General features: G+C 42.6%; 1 pseudogene; it reads right to left on the reverse strand.

Annotated features, from left to right (window-relative positions):
- Window positions 1-16,106: 16,106 nt before the first annotated feature.
- The window catches only part of LOC147718310 (nicotinamide N-methyltransferase-like), an 84,282-nt pseudogene continuing 81,994 nt past the window's right edge, over window positions 16,107-18,394 (reverse strand).

Below are 18,394 nucleotides of genomic sequence, written 5' to 3' on the forward strand. Positions count from 1 at the left end.
GCCAAGGTTGTACTGGCAGCACACGGCCAGAAGTGCTGATGAAACTGCTGAGGATGGTGTAGCACTGACAGTGGGAGGCCCTGCTGTGGCCGAGTTTGGAGGCATGGAATGAACCAATCTGAGAGGGAGACACTGGCGTGGGGCACAGGTTGACTGGCAAAGGTTGAGGGTGGCACGAGCTAGAAGAAAGCAAACACAGAAGGCACCGTCCATGGAACACCTACTTGGAGGTATATATTAGCAGTACACTTGGTAGGAATGGGTCATGTGCACGAATTGCCCATGCTCGCACTGGCTGTGGACACAGCCCAGGTGAGCCACACGCCTGGGTGCGCAGGACAGGTGCAACACGTGCACTTCTTTCCTGCAAAAGCTCTGCTGATGGCATTAGGTCGCCTCCTATGGACGAGACCTAAAAACACAAAGGCGGTCTCATAGTTATTTACTCTTTTTTACGCTTGCATGTTGGCTGCTCGACTTGTGAAGTCTCCTTGCTACGCATGCGTTAGACACTTCACACTCAAAGAAACCGCAAAACTACACTTGCGTGTAAAAAAAGCAATGCTGCCCTTCCTGGAAGAATCCAAATGGTGATAGTGTGTGTGCTTTTTACGAAACAATTCCTTTACTGGGTGGCCAATTGCTTGAACAAAACTGTCCCCTTGGGGCCCCGTGGCATGGTAGCAAAACAATGATGCACAGGCCAGCCAGGACGACCCGCTTGACAGATAGACCTAATTTGGATGACAGTCCGGCAGGGAAGCGTGGGTCAGCAAGGAGCGACCTCCTCCTAAGCTGAGGGTGGCTGTCGCAGCAAGAGGTAACATTTAAGAATTAGAATATTTTCTCTCTCAGAGTAGGACGCGTGCACTCTTAATTGCATGCTTGGCTCACAAGCACATTTAAGGGAGGCAATACCTCACCATGAATGGTTTTATTTAGGGGTTATGCAATCAAACGTTACAGAGGAGATGACAGGAATTTATTGCACAGGAATCATCTGCGTTTTTGTGAGGTTTCTTGTCAATGTGCTTCCTTTGGGGACGATGAGCCCTGACTGGGTTATTTCTCAACTTGCTTCTCTTATGGCTAAGCAAACTTCTCTCTGAAGCCCACTCATTGCCCCTGTGTACGACAAAGGGGGATTTGCTAACCCCAACTATAGATGACAGAAGTGCCTTAAAGTCTCTGAGCAAAGCGCACTCAAAACGCTGTAGTGAAATAATCTGGTCCGTCAGGACAAGATGTCTGCATGGCATCAGCACCGAGCTCCACCAACAACTTTTTCAAAGAATTCACAATCGAAGTTAAGCAGTATTTTGAGTAAGGATGTGGCCTGGAAGAGCACCACAGGTAAGGACTTGGCAAAAAGAAAGTGCCCTGCAGCAGACCTCTGAATATGATTTGGCTGCTGGCTAGTGACAGTAAGAAGCTACTTACAAGATTCATCATTGTTTAGTGGCAGTGAGAGAAGGCGACTTTATCTGAAGTAGGGAACTGCACAATAGAGGGAGGATGTTTAATGAGGTATGACATTACTCAATTTTTCGGAGAGGTTTTTTGTCAGTAAGATATGCAAAAATAATGTTTAATATGGAGAAATAAAAATAAAATATGTTTTTAAAGAATATTGGTTGCTGGGCTGACCAACATCGATGTTTGCTATGGTGCCATTTGTATTCATTTGTAAGAATCGGCAATAAAGGATGGAAGACGTTTCAACAATATGCGTACATGCTTGCACAGTGGTGAAGGGAGGGGCCTGACCTGAGGTGATATGTGTGCAAACACGCCCTGTGGTGCGTTTTAAGTTGGGGAATTAATTCCCCTTCAATGCTGAGGGCCCCTGGGGGACAACTACCCCATCAGGTACCTCTAGTAACTGCCAGAGGCATGCATTGCAGAGAGGTTGTCCAGGCCACACACCTTTTAACACCTTGGCTGCTAGGTGTTTTCCCCCTCCTGTGCTGGAAATTGCCATTTTGCTGGTGTCCTGACGAGCTCAGCTCGTCATCAGCACAGCTCAACTGTGCATCATGACGAGCTGAGCTTGTCATGAGCATCGAAAGGGTTAAACCTCTCTGCAACACAGCTCTGTGGCGCTTACTGGAGGTACCTGGTGGGCTAGTTGGACCCCAGGAACCCTCAGGATTCAAGGGGACTTAGTCCCCCAACTTAAAACACGCCACAGGGAGTCTTTGCACAGTGGTGACGGGATGGAGTGGGGCCTTTCTGCACCTCTGACTTAGAAGTAGTTTTAATCCCCCTGCCCTATTATGTACTAGGGCCTAACAGAGGCGGTTATGCTACTCACAGGGGTACCCCAATGCATAGTGTTCCCTGGTGTATGTAGGTGTTTTTATTGTATTCTAAGTGTCTTTTAGCATAGCACTGGCTCTAGGCCTGGCTAGTCAGAGTAGGTTACCACCAGTACCCGTCTGAAAAAGTTATGGGCACAGGATGACTTTGCAACAAGGCCTCTTCCTGCTCCTCTGTTGGTTCTTTCTGCAAATGTCTTGCTTCTTCCTGCACTTTTCTTCATCTCTGTGGACTTCTGTTGCTTCTTTCTGCATTTCTTTTGCTTCTTTCTGTGTGTTTTTTCTTCTTTCTTCACATGTCCAACCTCTGTAGGCATAGTTAGAAACTAGCATTTTAAAAGCCTTTAAAATTCACTGAAAAAGCCATAGGTTTCTGGCACGTTATAGGTAGAGATTAGCATTTAAAAAACATTTGAAAGTCACTGATAAAAACATAGGTTTCAGGCACTTTATGGTTAGAAATTAGCACTTTAAAAAACCTTAGAAATTCACTGAAAAAACTGTAGGTTTTAGTGAAAGTTATAATTAGTTGGACATTGCACTCGTACAAAATCCGTGAAATTCCCCCGTTATAGTTAGTTCAGCTAACTATAACTAGCGCCCCCACAATGCACTGCTAATAATGTCACATATTACATTACTCATGACATGGTCTGTGACGTCACTGATGACATCACTGATGACATCTCAAATGACATCACTGGGGGAAACAAACAAAGCTACCTACAACCAGATACTGCCTGACACCACTGCCTTGCTCCACGGCCCCGGCAGGGGCTTGCTGCTGCCTGTTGTTGCTACGGGCGGGCTCTTGCGTCGGTGCTGGGGGGAAACTACACCTCCCAGCACCCAGAGCACCACTCCCATTACTGACGCCAGATACCGCGCCAGGAGGCGTATAAGTAGAGGTGGGGGCCCACGTCACGCGGGACGTGCGTGGGAGAAGCCTGGGATAAGGGCAGGCCGGAGTAGGCCGGAGGAGGCTGGGCTGGGCTGGGCCACCCCCCCTTTAACTTTTTCATTTGGGAACCCCAGTGCATTGCTGGATTGAAAGTCAGTGAAAAGAAGATTGACCAACAGCATCAACCAGCTGCCCTGTACCATATTTATAAGCATACTAAAAACAACAAGTCACCCCGATCCCAATTTGTAATTGGTCCTTTTGTAACATCCTGATCAAACCAACCACATATTCCGACTTTCGCATGATGAGTAAGCGGAAGGCCACAAGTTCGGCGGTGGGGGGTATCAAGGGGACTCTGGATGCATTTCTATTAAGGGCTGAGTCTATCCTTTTTAAGTTCAAAAATAAGTTTATTAAAAGAAATACAAGGTAGGAATGCAAAATAGGAACATATTATTATGAGGAAAAACAATAAGTGGATGAGAGGGAGAGGGAAAACATATGATGATTAAGTAAGAGAAAGAAAAAAGAAGAACAATGCAATTTGAAGTGAACAATTCAAAATATAGACAATAAACATGGGTAATAGGGCATACAAAATAAAGGGTACAATAAATATGCAGTAGAAGTAAATGCAATTATAGCTATGCAGTAAAATAGTTTAGCCTAACATGCAAAAATGAAAAGGGTATCAAGGGGGTTTAGAAACCTCTTGCTGAGCAGATGAAGGACGAAAGGAGCGGGTTGTACAAAGATCTAGATGCAACGTAATAGAAAGCCATAACTCAGCACGTTTAGTTGCCAGCTGTGCAGGAAAAACAAAGGCAGTATCAAGTCTGTGGTTGTAACAAACATTGTACCACCATGCTTTGAAAGTGATACTGGACGTAGACTTCCAGTTAACAGTGATTTGTTGAAATGCAACCGTCAATAATAAATCAACAATTCTAACATTAAGATCATTGTGGTCCCAACAGGAAGAGAGACTACCCAAAAAAATGTGAGCATGTGAAAATGGAATACTAGTGGAAAAAATAACATTAATTTGAGCCCAAACTTTTAACCATAAGGCATGTACCTCCTTGCAGAGAAACAACATGTGAAATAAAGTAGCATTCGGGGAAGAACATGACCAACACGTATCTGGTGTAGTAGGGAAGCGTTTGTGAAGGTTGGAAGGAGTATGTAATAAGCGGTTATAAATAAAAAATATAGATTGCGACAAGGAAGCAGCTCTGGAAGTTTTACGAATCTTCATCCAAATCTTATCCCAAAAGGAAGTGGGCCAAGATACGGAAAGATCACTCTCCCATTGCTCCTCCACTTTGCTTTTGAGTCTGGGGAGAGTGTGTGTATGAAATTGTTTATAAAGGACAGAGGCTTTTGGAAGGGCTTTTGGAAGGGTTAGTAAAGTAGAATGAAGGTGAGTAGTAGGATCAGGAGCGGAGGTAGAAGGGCGGGAATCGGGAAGTTTATTATAGGTTTCCAGGACTGATGCTTTAAGGAGAAGATATTGGGGAGTGAAGGAGAGGGGTAAGTCAAAGGTGAGGCGAAGAGTGTGAAAGGGCAAAAAAGTGGATTGTGAAAACAATTGGGAGACCCAAAGCAAACCCTTGGCTCTCCAAGACTTCCAAAGAATAGGCTTACCTCGGATTAAGAGGTATTTATTATGCCATATAGTGGAGGAAAGGAAATCAGCAACACAGACAGGGGGAGGAGGATGAGAGGATAAGAGGAGTTTGAGAGTAAATTTATGTATAGGAGAAAGAAGTGAGGATGGCTTGCGTGAAAAGGAGATACATTCAGCAAAAGAGAAAGGAGCAAGAAAAAGACGCTCCACCTTGGTCCACAAAGGGCAAGGGGAATCAGGATCTTGCAACTAAAAGGAAGATTGACGCAATAAAAAAGCCTTATGATAAGCTAAAAAGTTCGGGAAATTAACACCACCTTCAGATGCAGGACGAGTGAGTCTAGCCAGGGACATTCTGGGTTTATTCTTATGCCATAAAAAGGAAGATAAGACCGAATTTATTTTTTAGATAAACTTAGCTGGAATAGCGATGGGAATATTGGAGAGAGTATAAAGAACAACAGGGGAGAGCATCATTTTTGATAGTATCTAGGCGACCCCACCAGGACAAGTAAAGAGGGTGCCATTTAGCCGTAAGGTCGGATAATTTCTGCATCCAGAAATTATCCGACCTTACGGCTGAGTCTATCCTAATCCACAAATTCCAGCTAACGGAGAAGAGGCTCTCGCTAGAGACGATCTTAGACAATAAAAGACCGTCCATGGTGCTTTAGCTAGTTGTAAATCACCTGTTGTGGGGATCCCCCCAGGCCAATTGAATAAAACAATTGGCAACACCACGAAGGTTCTAATTCATACCACTCCATTGTCACAGGAGGTGAGAGTGGCTCCAGAAGATCCAGAATTAATATTTATTGATCGGAGTCAGACGCAGATTTCTACACTTGAAACGGAGTGCCACGCAGGGCGTACTTCCATGACACCCGATCTGATAGGGAGAGGCAAAGGCGAGAATGAGACATCTATAGACGTGTCAGAAAAAGGGATCACCCCAGGGGATAGGGGTGAGGTGGTCACCCGCACACAAAAAGCCCTGAAAGCTAAGGCCACACCCCCCTTGGCCCCTTCTTTAACCGATTCCAAGGCCCCAGGCAATCGATCGAGGGGTGGGGTGGGGTGCATCATATGCCGAAATCAAAATTGAAACAGAAGGGTGCACTTCAGGCGAGTGGAGCTAATGGCCTGGATGGAAGAACATGATATAATCTATGATACCTAGTATGGGTTCCGGCCTGGCCGCTCAACCTCAGACCAATGCCTTAATTTGTATCTCCTGGTTGCCAAGTACACCTCCGCCAGCGATGAGACGGTGTACCTGTCATTCATGGACCTCACGGCAGCCTTTGATTGGGTTAATCGGAAGAAACTTTGGGAGCTAATGGGGTCTTGGGTGTCGATGCAGGTCTGGTTAACATTCTAAGGGCCTTGCATCAACCCACCTCAGCACAGGTTAGGTACAATGAGGAGGGAAACACCACCAATTTCTTCCCATGCTCTAGGGGTGTGAGACAGGGCTGCATCCTGGCACCCTTTTTATTTACCCTATATATTAATGGTCTAGATTGGGTGCTTGGTATTTTAGGGGTGGACTGTCCAAGGATAGGAAGCAGAGGGATCCCTGTCCTGCTTTACGCGAGTCCACAGCACCTTCTAGATGGTTTTGTTAACTTTATTAACTCCATGGAGAGCCTGGATTTGTCCGCCAACCTCTCCAAATCATATATAATGGAGATGGGAAAAAGACCAAGCAGGAATTTTATTTTTAGGATTGGTACCCATCGTATGGAAAAAGTGCAGGCATTTTCCTATTTGGGTAACTTATTTGATAGTCGCCTATGTGTTAAAACCCTGATAGACAACAAATGCCGAACACTAACCAGCTCTGCCGGGGCAATCATGAATTTTGCACATAGGCTGGGTCGTTGGTCCCCGGAGCACATACTGAAATTATATAGTTCTATATGTAGTGTCAAAACTCTATATGGTAGCGAGGTCTGGGGCTTCATAAATCCGCAGATGGACATAGGCTATAGAAAATAAAAATAAAATGTAAATTTAAAAATATAATAAAAAAAAAATAGTAGTGCCCTGAAAGTAGCGCCGGCCGCGACGCTGACGGCCATGACGTAGCGTTGGCCGCAACGTACTTGATGATGAGGAGGAGCGGCGGTGAAGTGAGGAGCTCGGGGAGGAGCGGCGGCTCAGGTAAGGCTCTGCGACATGGGACAGGAGGGAGCCGGTGCGGGAGGTTGGCCCGGAACAACTGCGGTAAGGTAAGGCTCAGGGTCTGGGGGCAGCATTTCAGGCTTATGTGCACTCCCGCCCCGGCCCCTGCCCGCCACGACATTGTCTGGGACACAGACAATGTTGTGGCGGGCGGGGGCGGCAGTGCACACAAGCCTGAAATGCTGCCCCCATCCCCCTTCTGCCCCAGGCAACGCTGGGGCGGGCTGCTAATATATATATATATATATTACCTACTGGCGGTCGCCAGTAGGTAGTTATAGTTAGGATTTTTTTCAATGCAAAATCTCAAAATTCTATTGTGATTACCTTTGGCGCCGGTTGACGAATCTGCCTGAAAATGTTCGCAAATTTGCCTCGCGGAGCTCCAGTCCTTCCTTGAAAGTTTGGGGGGATTCGTCAAGCAGGGGCCGAGATAAAAGGGGGGTTCCAAAACGTGTTTTCCCCATGTTAATTTCCATAGGGCAGTCGACCTCACTTTTAGCCCGAACAGCTGAATGGATTTCCACCAAACTTGGCAAAATTGTAGGGACTGGTAGCCCGATGTGCCTTTGCTATGTCTCAAGATATGTGCTCCAGTGGTTTTTGAGTAATTTAGGTTAAAAAAAATATATATATCTATAAGCGCTCCCCGGTACGCGCACCGGGGTGCAAAGCAGCGCGCTACACGAGTTCGCGCGTGGAAAGTTGATTGGCTCTCGGGTGTCTATAAACATTCCAAACAGTCCAGAGCGGCTGCCATCTTGTGTCTCGGTAGGATCGAGACACAAGAGGTGGCCAAAACAAAGAGGGAAATTAGCAAAAGGGGGCAGGGTAGAGCCCCCCTGACCCACTAGGATTGATGTGGGGGCAATAAAAGGGCCGGGTGCGTACCGGGGAGCGTACCATGGGGAAAAAAGAATGACAGAGTTTTTAAAAAATGTAGTCTTTTTTTAAAAATTGGAGGTAGTTCTAAAAATAACTGTTTTTTTTCTTCGTTTTGTTGTTTTATATTTTTTTATTGTTTTTTTGAACATTTTTTACTTTTTTGGGGTTTTCTGAAAAGTTTTATATTTTTTTGTATTTTTCATGGGGAGAAACAAAAAACAGGGAATTGTAAATGGCTCAACTGGAGCAAAAAAATAACCAGAAAAAATTAGGGATTTTTCAGGCACTTATGGTTATTCCCAGCACAGATGATAAGTTTTATACTTTGCTCACCATAGCAAATTAACTTTCCACAATATTTGCACATGATTTTAAAATCGTTAAATTTTGGTTGTATGATAGGCATTGTCTCTGTTGCCTCTGAACCCGATGGAGTTGGTTCTTTCGATGTTGAGGGTCTTGATGTTGATGGGGGTAGCTTACTGCAGAGGTCCCTTACCTCTGCAGCAGAATAGTTGATTGGGTGCCAACGGATCATGTGCCGAATCATGGTATGATTCCCGAAGGAATATTTTTTGTTAGGGTTCCTCCTGGACAGCTCTGCATCACAAATCAGACAAGTTACATTCACAGCGTTGACTTTTTTGAAACCCCATGGGATTTTGTAGAACTGCCATATGAAGTGCTCTTTGGGTTTGTAGGGCTGATTAACTTCAGTCAGGAAATGCCTTGTCTGTCCCTCCTCTTCATCATCCTCCTCCTCTTCTTCTTGACCACCAATGTGATCTTCTGGTAGTCTTTTTGATGGTGGTGCTGGTGGTGGTGGGGCAGATGCTCCAGCTGCTGCTGCTACTGTAGCCATTTAAAATTAGAAAAGATTAGAGACAGATCTCAAAACAGGTCTTCCTCAGTCAAAGGACAAAGTCAGAATAAGGAAAAAAGGTGTGGGCTTTCATCATTTGGAGAAAAAAACCAGTTCTGGACCAATGAAAAGTGTTATTTTCGAATCACATGAGCAGGGCTTTCATCATTTGGAAACCAAAAGTGTTGTGAACCAATGAAAAGTGTTATTTTCTGGTCACTTGACCCGACGCGCTTACGCTACACGCCCCGGGGCGCGCCGCGTAAGCGCGTCAAGACGTTTCGTGATCGTATGCGCTCGCGTACTTCCGGGTGCGCTTACTCTGTGTGTCATATGCCGCATCACGCGGCTACGCGATACGTCACAATGTTGTTTTCGTTCGCGGCAATAGCGCTAAAGGGTAACTCACCGGTACGCGCCCTGGGGCTCTTCAAAAGACTACGCTTTCCGGGGCATCATGAGTGATGTCACTGACAATGTCATGAGTGATGTAATATGTGACGTCATCAGCAATGGATTGCAGGCGCGCTTGTTATAGTGAGTCCAACTAACTATAAGGTTGGAATTTCAATGGTTTTATGTCAGTAAAATTTCCAGCTAACTATAACTGGTGTGAAACCTATGGTTTTTTCAATGAATTTAATAGGTTTTTTAAATGCTAATTCCTAACCATAACTGGTGTGAAACCTATGGTTTTTTTCAGTGAATATATATATATAATTATATTTAATACAACCATATTAATGACCCATATATTTGTTTCAGATATTTTTGCACTTACATTTATAAGTAAAGGATGAAGATATTTATGGCATTGATAGTTTGGTCACAATATTTTGGTATGGGGATATTTAGAGGGTCAATATTTTGTCAGTCAACCCTGAAACATTATGAGTAAGGATGTCTAACATTCATTCATTGGGCACAAAGGGTCTCCCAGAACATATGGTCCATCTTTATCTTTAATCAATCAACCTTTTTATTTATTTAGAAGACTGGCTAGCCCCTGTTTAATCTCCCACTGGTTGCCAAGAGAATTTCCATTTCATCTCTAACACTTCTTTCAAGCAATCACAGTCTCATTGAAGAGAATTTGGTGTATATAGGCAATTTCTAGTATGGGTCTTGCCTTTTCCCTTCTGAAGAGAATACTTAAATGAAACAGTAGAATATTGTTTTGTGCAGTCTGATACTACAGTGTGGTGGTTTTGGAAGCTCTCTGATCTAATGTTTACTGCTTTCAACGATCCTGGTGTAAGTTCTGATGCATTCTTTTCAGTATAGTTTTCAAATCAATCAGATTCAGTTTGTCAACATTAAATCCCCAAAACATTTCTTTACCAGCTTAGGCCTTCATTGCATACTGCTCCATTCTCATACTCAACACACCTGATAAATAACAATAATGTAATTTTCCCCTGAAATGAGACATTGCATGCACATTTTGATGCATACCCCGATATTTTCCATGCCCTTTTTTCCCTTTCAGTTTTTTTAAAGCTTTGAAAACATTTAGTGGGGAATTACATTTTTGGTACCCAGTATCTTTAAAGAAGGTACAAGACACAAGACATATAATTGTTAGGTATGGGGTAACTGAAGTTACTGCTTAGGTAAAACAGTATTCATAATGAGACTTAGGTGTTAGAGTTCTTTCATATGTTAGTTTGATGGGAAAATCTTGTTAAAGGGACCCTTTCCCATTCCCTAATTCTTTGCTTTTTTGTAGCCACAGCCTAGACCCAGCATAGCCGTGGATTCGCATTCACAGTACAATGGACTCATAGCCTATGCGATCCTTGGTCTCTAGAGAACATCAGACCCATGGCCTCTGAGACTATAAAACTCACAGCCTCCTTGGGCCATCAGGCCCAACGGCCACTGGAGACCGGTCCAAGGACTCTGGAAACCATCAGATCCACAGACTGTGGAAACCATCAAATCCACAGCCTTTGGACTCTCAGGTAGGCATTCAGCACAAAGTATTGTATAGCATAGAGAGTCCAGGGGATCCCTTGGGGTATAGCAGACATTAAATTAGATAAGCACTAACAGCTCTATTTGTGGTAGTTTGGTTGAGTAGTTAGGCGTATTAGGAGAGTGTGTTAAGCATTTATTGCTGTCATGCAATCCAGACTAAAGGCACGCATTCAGAGGCAGAATTTGGATCAATTAGATAACTATAAAAAAGATTACTTATGTTTTAGTCCTCGAAACAAGCAGGATTTGGCACAGGTAGGTACATTACACTTTCAAATGCATAATTTTACAAGGAAATACAGTTGTGAATGGAATAAAATTGTTACAGGTTGGTATTTGCTTTTAAAACAGTTTAAATTATATAGAAATTGTTTTGATTACTTTTGGATTACTTTTCAGTTACTTAGCATATGAGGCGATATGCCCAGATATCATGCACTGATGCTTGCAACTTACAGGTAAGCATGAAAAGTTTCATCTGAAGTACAGTTACTTTTCTTTCATACAAAAACAGGTTTAACGCAACATTTTTAGGAACAAATCATATACCATAGATTCTTATGGGGGAAAGAAGGTTAGTGGTTTGCAGGTCAGTAAACGACTTGCATGACTTGATTTTGAGGGTTAGAACCAAAGTTCCCCAAGGTTCTGTTAGGCACTCAAACTGCACCACCAGTGGCACTTCTGCGGCTGGGTGCAGAGTGCAGGAGCCAAGAGTTATCTAAAGGAGCTAAGGAGACTTTCTGTCAGGGGCTGCATGCGAGCAGGCCCCCCTAGCCTGGGGGAGCAAAGCTGCTGGGGTTAGGATCAGCACTGCAGGGGCCAACAATCAACACAGGAGCTGCACCACCAGTAACAGAGGCGGCTGAATGCAGAATGTAAAGAAGACATCAGGAGCCCTGTGGTTTGCAATAGAGATTTTTGGTTTGAGAAAAAGGCTGCAGGCTCATGCAAAGAAGTCTCCGAAAGGCAACCACTGGCAGGACAGAAAGTTGGTTTCTTGGGGGATGCCTGGACACTATTGGTTGGACCACCCAAGGCAGTGGGTATCAGGTACAGGGGTGTCTGTAGGGGTTGGCTCATCTTACCAATTCTAGTCACGATCCGGGGGACCCTTCAGGTTGAGGCTGAAGGCATCAGTCTGGATCTCGAGGTAGGTCAGGGATCGCTAGATCCTAGGTCAGGATTGCTGGGAAAACCTCTTTGTGTGTTGGGCCACTCAAACTTGGGCATAGGGTGCAGAGTGATACAGATCTCCTGGATATGGGCTCTGTGTTTTGAGTTGTGGCTGCGCAAATCCTTTAGATGAGTACAGGGCATGTCCTCCGGGCTCTGGGGCCTGCTTGACATGCCAAGGTTTTGCAGTATTCAAGTTAGAGTAGAGCTCGGGCCAAAATCAGTTGGGGTCCACTTCCTCCTGGGTCAGCCTTCCTCTTTGGTCCTTCTTCTTTATTCCTCAAATCTGAGGAGGCAAAGTTCAGAGTCACCCCTATTCACAAAATGTAGGGGCGTTAACAGGGATGTGCAGGTTGGGACCAATAGACCCCTTCCTTGTGATGGGTATTCCCTCTATTATGTCACCCTTCAGTGGGAGGGAGACCTGATCCTCTCTCCAATTGGCTACTTCCCCTCCTCCTCAAGAAGGAGGGAACTAAGATGTATGCTTCACCTTGCCCCCAACTGAGGGGTGGGGTTGGCAACGATGGGCACACCTCTCCTCCTAACTTGGTATTCCCACTGATTCACCTGCCCAAGGTGGGAGTCAGAACCATTTGGAGTCCTATTAGCAGGCAGCAGGAGTGATGCGGATGCCTCTGGAGAACTGAAGTGATCGGCCTTTGAGAAAGCTATACAAGCAAAATGCATCAGGCCGCCCCACAAGTGCTGCATGGTCCATGAGGTATCACTGGAACAGGAGTGCTCCCTTGGACCATTTATTTATATGCAGCAGCCCTGCCACAGGGGTAGCACCACTGCATTAACTAAAGTGGGCCACTAAGTCGGGAATCCGCCCGGTTCACTGCAGAAGGACTGGCACTAGAAATAATGACTTTCTAGCCCTTGTGGCCCATACTGGGTATGCATCAGAGATCATTAGTCCCCTGGCACCTATACAAGGTTTAATGAGTGCAGCATGAACGCTGAATGCCCCATAATGCAGTTGGAGCCAACTGTCCTATCAGCAGGTGGCAGGAGTGATTTAAATGTCTGCGCATGCCGCTGCAGAACAGAAGTGATTGGCCTTTGAGAAAGATATGCAAGTGAAAAACGTCAGGCCGCACCACAAGAGCTGCATGGTCCATGAGGTATCACTGGTCCTTGGGGGGCTCCACACCCTGGCGGGCAACCTTGAAGTATTCATATATACATATACATACATATATATTAGTAAATTAAGAAAAAACACCCAAAAGTTATCTAATGCAAACAATGTATATGTAATATTAGTTGTTTGTTATAGATTAGAGGTGGGCGGCAAATTCCGTTCCGCCCACGGAATTTGCAAAATTTTGGCTATTCCGCTTTCCTCGCGGAATGCAGAATTGCTGAAAATTCCGCAATACGCAGTGGAATGGAACTTGTGGGCAAATATGCAGGGCAGGATTCATTCTGGCACAATGCTCTTGTCACAAAAATTAAACCTCAACAGGAAGCACTTACTGATATACATAAAGCAGGTGCCAGAGTTGCAGCTTAAATTCTGTAATGCATTATTCAGCCCAAAAAATGTGTGAGCTCCCCATATCTACTGTCAAACATTAGATGTGATGCGTGATGGAGGTCTTTGCCTCCATGACTTTCTCGAGCTCAATCACTGTTTAGTTCCTGTGACCAGTAGGTTCTTTTTCCTCATCTGCTGCACTGATCGGTCTCTGACCTTTTACTAGGAAGAGGCATGTGAACTCGCTTAGAAGCCCTGCCTGTTTGCCCCACCCCCCACACACCAGCTGTATGAAAGTCTTCCAGCCCTTTACCCACTATGATGGACAGCTCAACGAAGGGACCCTGGTGCTTTTCGGCGCGGTGGCAAAGTTCCAGACACACATGGTCACTGGACACAACTCTTCTGGCCCGCAGCTGTAGTGCAGGAAAAGCTCTATAGATTAACCCAAGGAGGTAGCATTTACTGATGATTAGCCAGTAGAAAGTACTCCTGTTGAGTAGAGGTATTTCACAACATGGTGGCATCTTCTTGGATAAATAATATGCAGGGCAGGATTCATTTTGACATGATGTTCCTGCCCCCAAAATTAAACCTCAGCAGGAAGCACTTACAGATGTAAATAAAGCAGGTGCCCGAGTTGCAGCTCAAATTCGGTAACGCATTAATCAGCCCAATAAATGTGTGAGCTTGGTCGAGGCTGGGCAGGTGTGCTTTATCCCCATATCTACCATCAAACATTTATTGTGATGCATGATGGAGATCTTTGTATCCATGACTTTCTTGAGCGCAACCTCTGACCAGGAGGCTCTTTCTCCTCATCTGCTGCTCTGGTCGCTCTTTGACCTTTTATTAACTAGATGCATGTGAACTCGCATAGAAGCGCTACCCGTTTGGCCCCGCCTTACACTCACTAGCAGTATGCAAGTCTTCCTGCCCTTTACCCACTATGATGGACAGCTCACTCATGTGACTCTGGCGCCTTCTGGTGCGGTGGCAAAGTTACAAGGGCACTAGGCAGAAGACAAGAAATAAATCTCAGCGAGCACGCGGAATTAGCGTGCTCACTGAGATTTTTTGCCATTTTGCAGAACATTGCGTAGCACAGCTTCGCAAATTCCGCCCACCCCTATCATAGATATATATCTATAAACATGCACACACATGTTTTTATGTGTGTATGTTTACATAAGTATATATGTATTTTTAATATTAAATGTTACTTAATTTTATGTTATATACATTATATTATAGTTAAATAGTAAAATGTTTAATTTTTACTATTTTGAACTGTATATTTATGCACAAAAAAATATTTTTGTAATTTGTTATATGACATTAGTGTGAACAATATTTGTTATTCAATTCTTTGGTAATTTCAGCTCTAAGATAGAAAAACAATAATTATTTTAACAATGTTTTTTTACATGATATTTGTGTTTTATGATATTTTGGTACTCAATATTCTGTCACAGTATCATGAAAAAAGTGGCAACACAACAGCTGTGGTCAGTCAACATGCCCCCTGAGTGCTCATGGGCCTGGGCACAACAATCTTTGATTGACGGAGCTACTCTGGAACATAACATTTGCTTAAGACTAATGTTATATAAAAATAATAGGGCCTAACTAGTCCACATAGTAAAAGAATGCATGTTTATTTTGCTGTGCTTGAGCCACTCCTGTGCATGTTTTAGTTCCTATTTAGAAAATAATTCTAATTCAGATGTAACATCTATATTCTTTTTGTAAATAAATCAACATTTATCTAGCTTCCTAACTAAAAGAAGGATTTCCAAACATTAGCATATTGGTCCACTATTATAGTTGTGCAGAAGCATTCTATTATGTAAAGTTGCATTCCTTGTTTATGTCCTCTTTGTAGCTGAATCGTGCAGTTTAATAACCAATTAAAATCAGTTGAAAGTTGGTGCACTTAATATGTTTCATGAACTAATAGTTTGATTGGTTGCTATGGAAATAATATTTTAGAACAGTGCATTTACGCTATATAATGCTATGAAATTGTATGTTTTCATGGTCCAGTACATTATAAAAATATACATTTTCTCGGGAAAGAGAGGCTTCATGTGATACTCCATTTCTTTGCTTGTTGCTTACAAATGTCTAATGTCATGACATGCCACTCACTGCAGTATGATATAGTAACCTCCTCCTTTCAGAAATAAGTATAAAGAAAAGCTGAGTGCCTGCTTAGCCTGCTCCAATGGAATGTTCAGAGATGAAATGGAATTAATATGGACTTCTAACTCATCTATCCTGTAAATTGCCAATAGTCAAGGAAGGTCTCTGGGTCATGGCTACAGTTGCCTGAATGAGGACCTAGATTGTGTCTTTATAATTGAAAACAAAATATTCAAATTCAGGAAATCACAACAAGAAAGTAATGCACAAGTGGTAGATGACATCACTCTTTATTGACTGGATTTATGCATGAACTACTCACTACTACAACAACTACTCACATGTATGCATCAATTACTCGTTATTGCTACTCAACATTGTATGTTCAGCTTTGTGGCACACTTTTTACCAACATCTGACTATAATTTTTAGAAAGGACCAAAGACATTATGGAAAAAGGGGAAGAGAAGGAATTTGATGTTCCCTTTTCTACCAGTTTGTGTCCTTGCACTTATATCTTTTTTATTTAAATACTAGATTTCTCTTTCTTTAAGTGCTTTTATAGTGATAACATATTTATAATCTGTTATATCGTATAAGCTTTCTGTTTTCCGAAGATAAATATAATCTTCCTTGATAACATAATCAGCCCCTATGAGAGCATCCTTTAAAAAACCCTCATCCATGCAGAGAATAGGAAACTTGAAGTCACCGCACATGTAAAATGTTGCTTCGAGGGAAGCACACATTATTAGAATTCCTCCGGTCTTTAACAATGAGGAGACATTTTTCAGAGCTTCGCAGAAGGACTTCTTGTCTGTCACAAAGTGCTCCAAACAATGTGCTAAGAGCAGACAGTCAGCCTGGGGATGTATGACAGGAGACAGTGGGTTACAGTTCATCACATCATGTGTGAGAACTCTTTTGACTTTTCTTTGTAACATGTGTTCCTTCTCAGTCCATGCGTCACTGAAAGCAAAAAGATACAACATGATTAACATGTTTTTATTTGTTGACTGACACATGTTTTGCAAAGTGACAATGATCATTTTCAAACCAGTTTTATAAAAATGTATAAATGGTTTCAATATGGCCGCTCCCTCGGCCTGGGCTCCTCACTTTGTATCAAACACTTCTCTGCAGCAAATCTCTGGTTTATGAACTATATATAAGGCAATACAGGTGTCATTACATTTCTACCATAAAAATCCTGACATCTCTTTTGCTTTCTGGAATTAGTTGTTTGCTAGACAAACAAGAAACAAGATCTTTGTGTACATTTAAGAGTAGGATTTCTCAGAGTTTCCAAAACTTTGTCAATGTTAACAGACTGAATATTTTGTGAAATGTAATCATTGAGAGATACATTTACTATTATTGCTTGTTTCCTACACATCATACATACCTAAAGACCCAGGTCCTGATTCACAAAGATAAACTTAATTTTTGTGTAAGTTTACTACTTGTTGGCATTCACAAAATAAACTTAGACCTAACGCGTAGCTTTTCAGTTTCCACAAAGGTATGTTACTACTAGTAAAGTTAAACTTTTCATCTAAGTTTACTTTTGTGTACAAAAAAGCAGTAAAGTTACACAAAAGTTTAGGTTTGAATGTGTTCATCAGGGACATGTATTGGGAACACTTCCTCCCTAACCACCAATTGTCACTTGATGTGACTTACCTGTGCTTCTCACCAACTTCTATAAAAACTTGGTCTGATATTCACCAAGGAAGGAATCCTGAAAGCAGAGTCCTTGATTCCAATAAATTGGTCAGAACAACATTTAATTCCTTCATCCTTTCTAAAATAGTGACAACCAAAACATACAAAATGATGGGTCAGAGCCATCCACAGCCTTGCTTCTCCTGCCTCTTCCAACCACAGCTGGACACCAGTGAACTTGAGATTAACATCCACATGGCTGATACAAGAAACAATGCCAGAGATAGTAAAATAAATGACAACCTCTAAACTAAAGAGATCAAAAAATCAAGAACAAGCGGGTCCCAAATGATCTGACTAAAATAGGCCAAAGCCCTTTAAAAGCTAAACTTTAAGCAGTATAAAGTAGCAAAAATTATTGTGTTGAAAAATATAATAAAACATTTTTGTAACAGGAAAACATAACCATGTCAGGGCCACACAAATAATCAACAGTTCTGAAAATGGCTTTGAATGCTTTAAGGAAAACTTATAAAAGTTTTAACTCCCAATTATATATCACAACTAAAGTATCCATGGGTCTATTCAAATTCAGAGCAACACTAGGCTTTACGGAATGTGAGTGACTATATTCAGAATGAAAAGTACACAGACCTAGGCAATCTTTTCAGGAGGACGGATTCCCATCACTCACTGTAATGTGGCAGGCAGGTAACATGTCTCAGATGGCGGAGAGACTGCCACTGACAGCTTTTCGGTGGTGTCATCCCTGCGATCACAGGGATGACACATCGCTATATTTTGCAGTAGTTGCAGACTGTTGTGTTTGTAGGGGTATAGGGTGGGAAGTTAGTTAAGAAATAAATAGTTAATAAATAATTCTTAATTTATTAATAATTATGTCAATGATTTTATACGTATTTATTTTAATTATACTTAAGTGTGGTATAGAAACTTAAATAAGTAATAAATAAATAAAACAAAAATGATTTTCATTATTAAATTGTTTTTTAATAATTGTGTAAATTGTTTAATTGTTGTTATATATATATATATATATCCAAGACAAAAAACATAAAGCAGAAGAAGAAAGGACAGACGCTGGGGGTGGCGGCGCCACAAAACAAACCAAGCCAAAATACAGAAAGAACAAGAA

Source organism: Lissotriton vulgaris, chromosome 4_1, assembly GCF_964263255.1.
Source record: "Lissotriton vulgaris chromosome 4_1, aLisVul1.2, whole genome shotgun sequence".
In the NCBI taxonomy this organism is placed as follows: Eukaryota; Metazoa; Chordata; class Amphibia; order Caudata; family Salamandridae; genus Lissotriton; species Lissotriton vulgaris.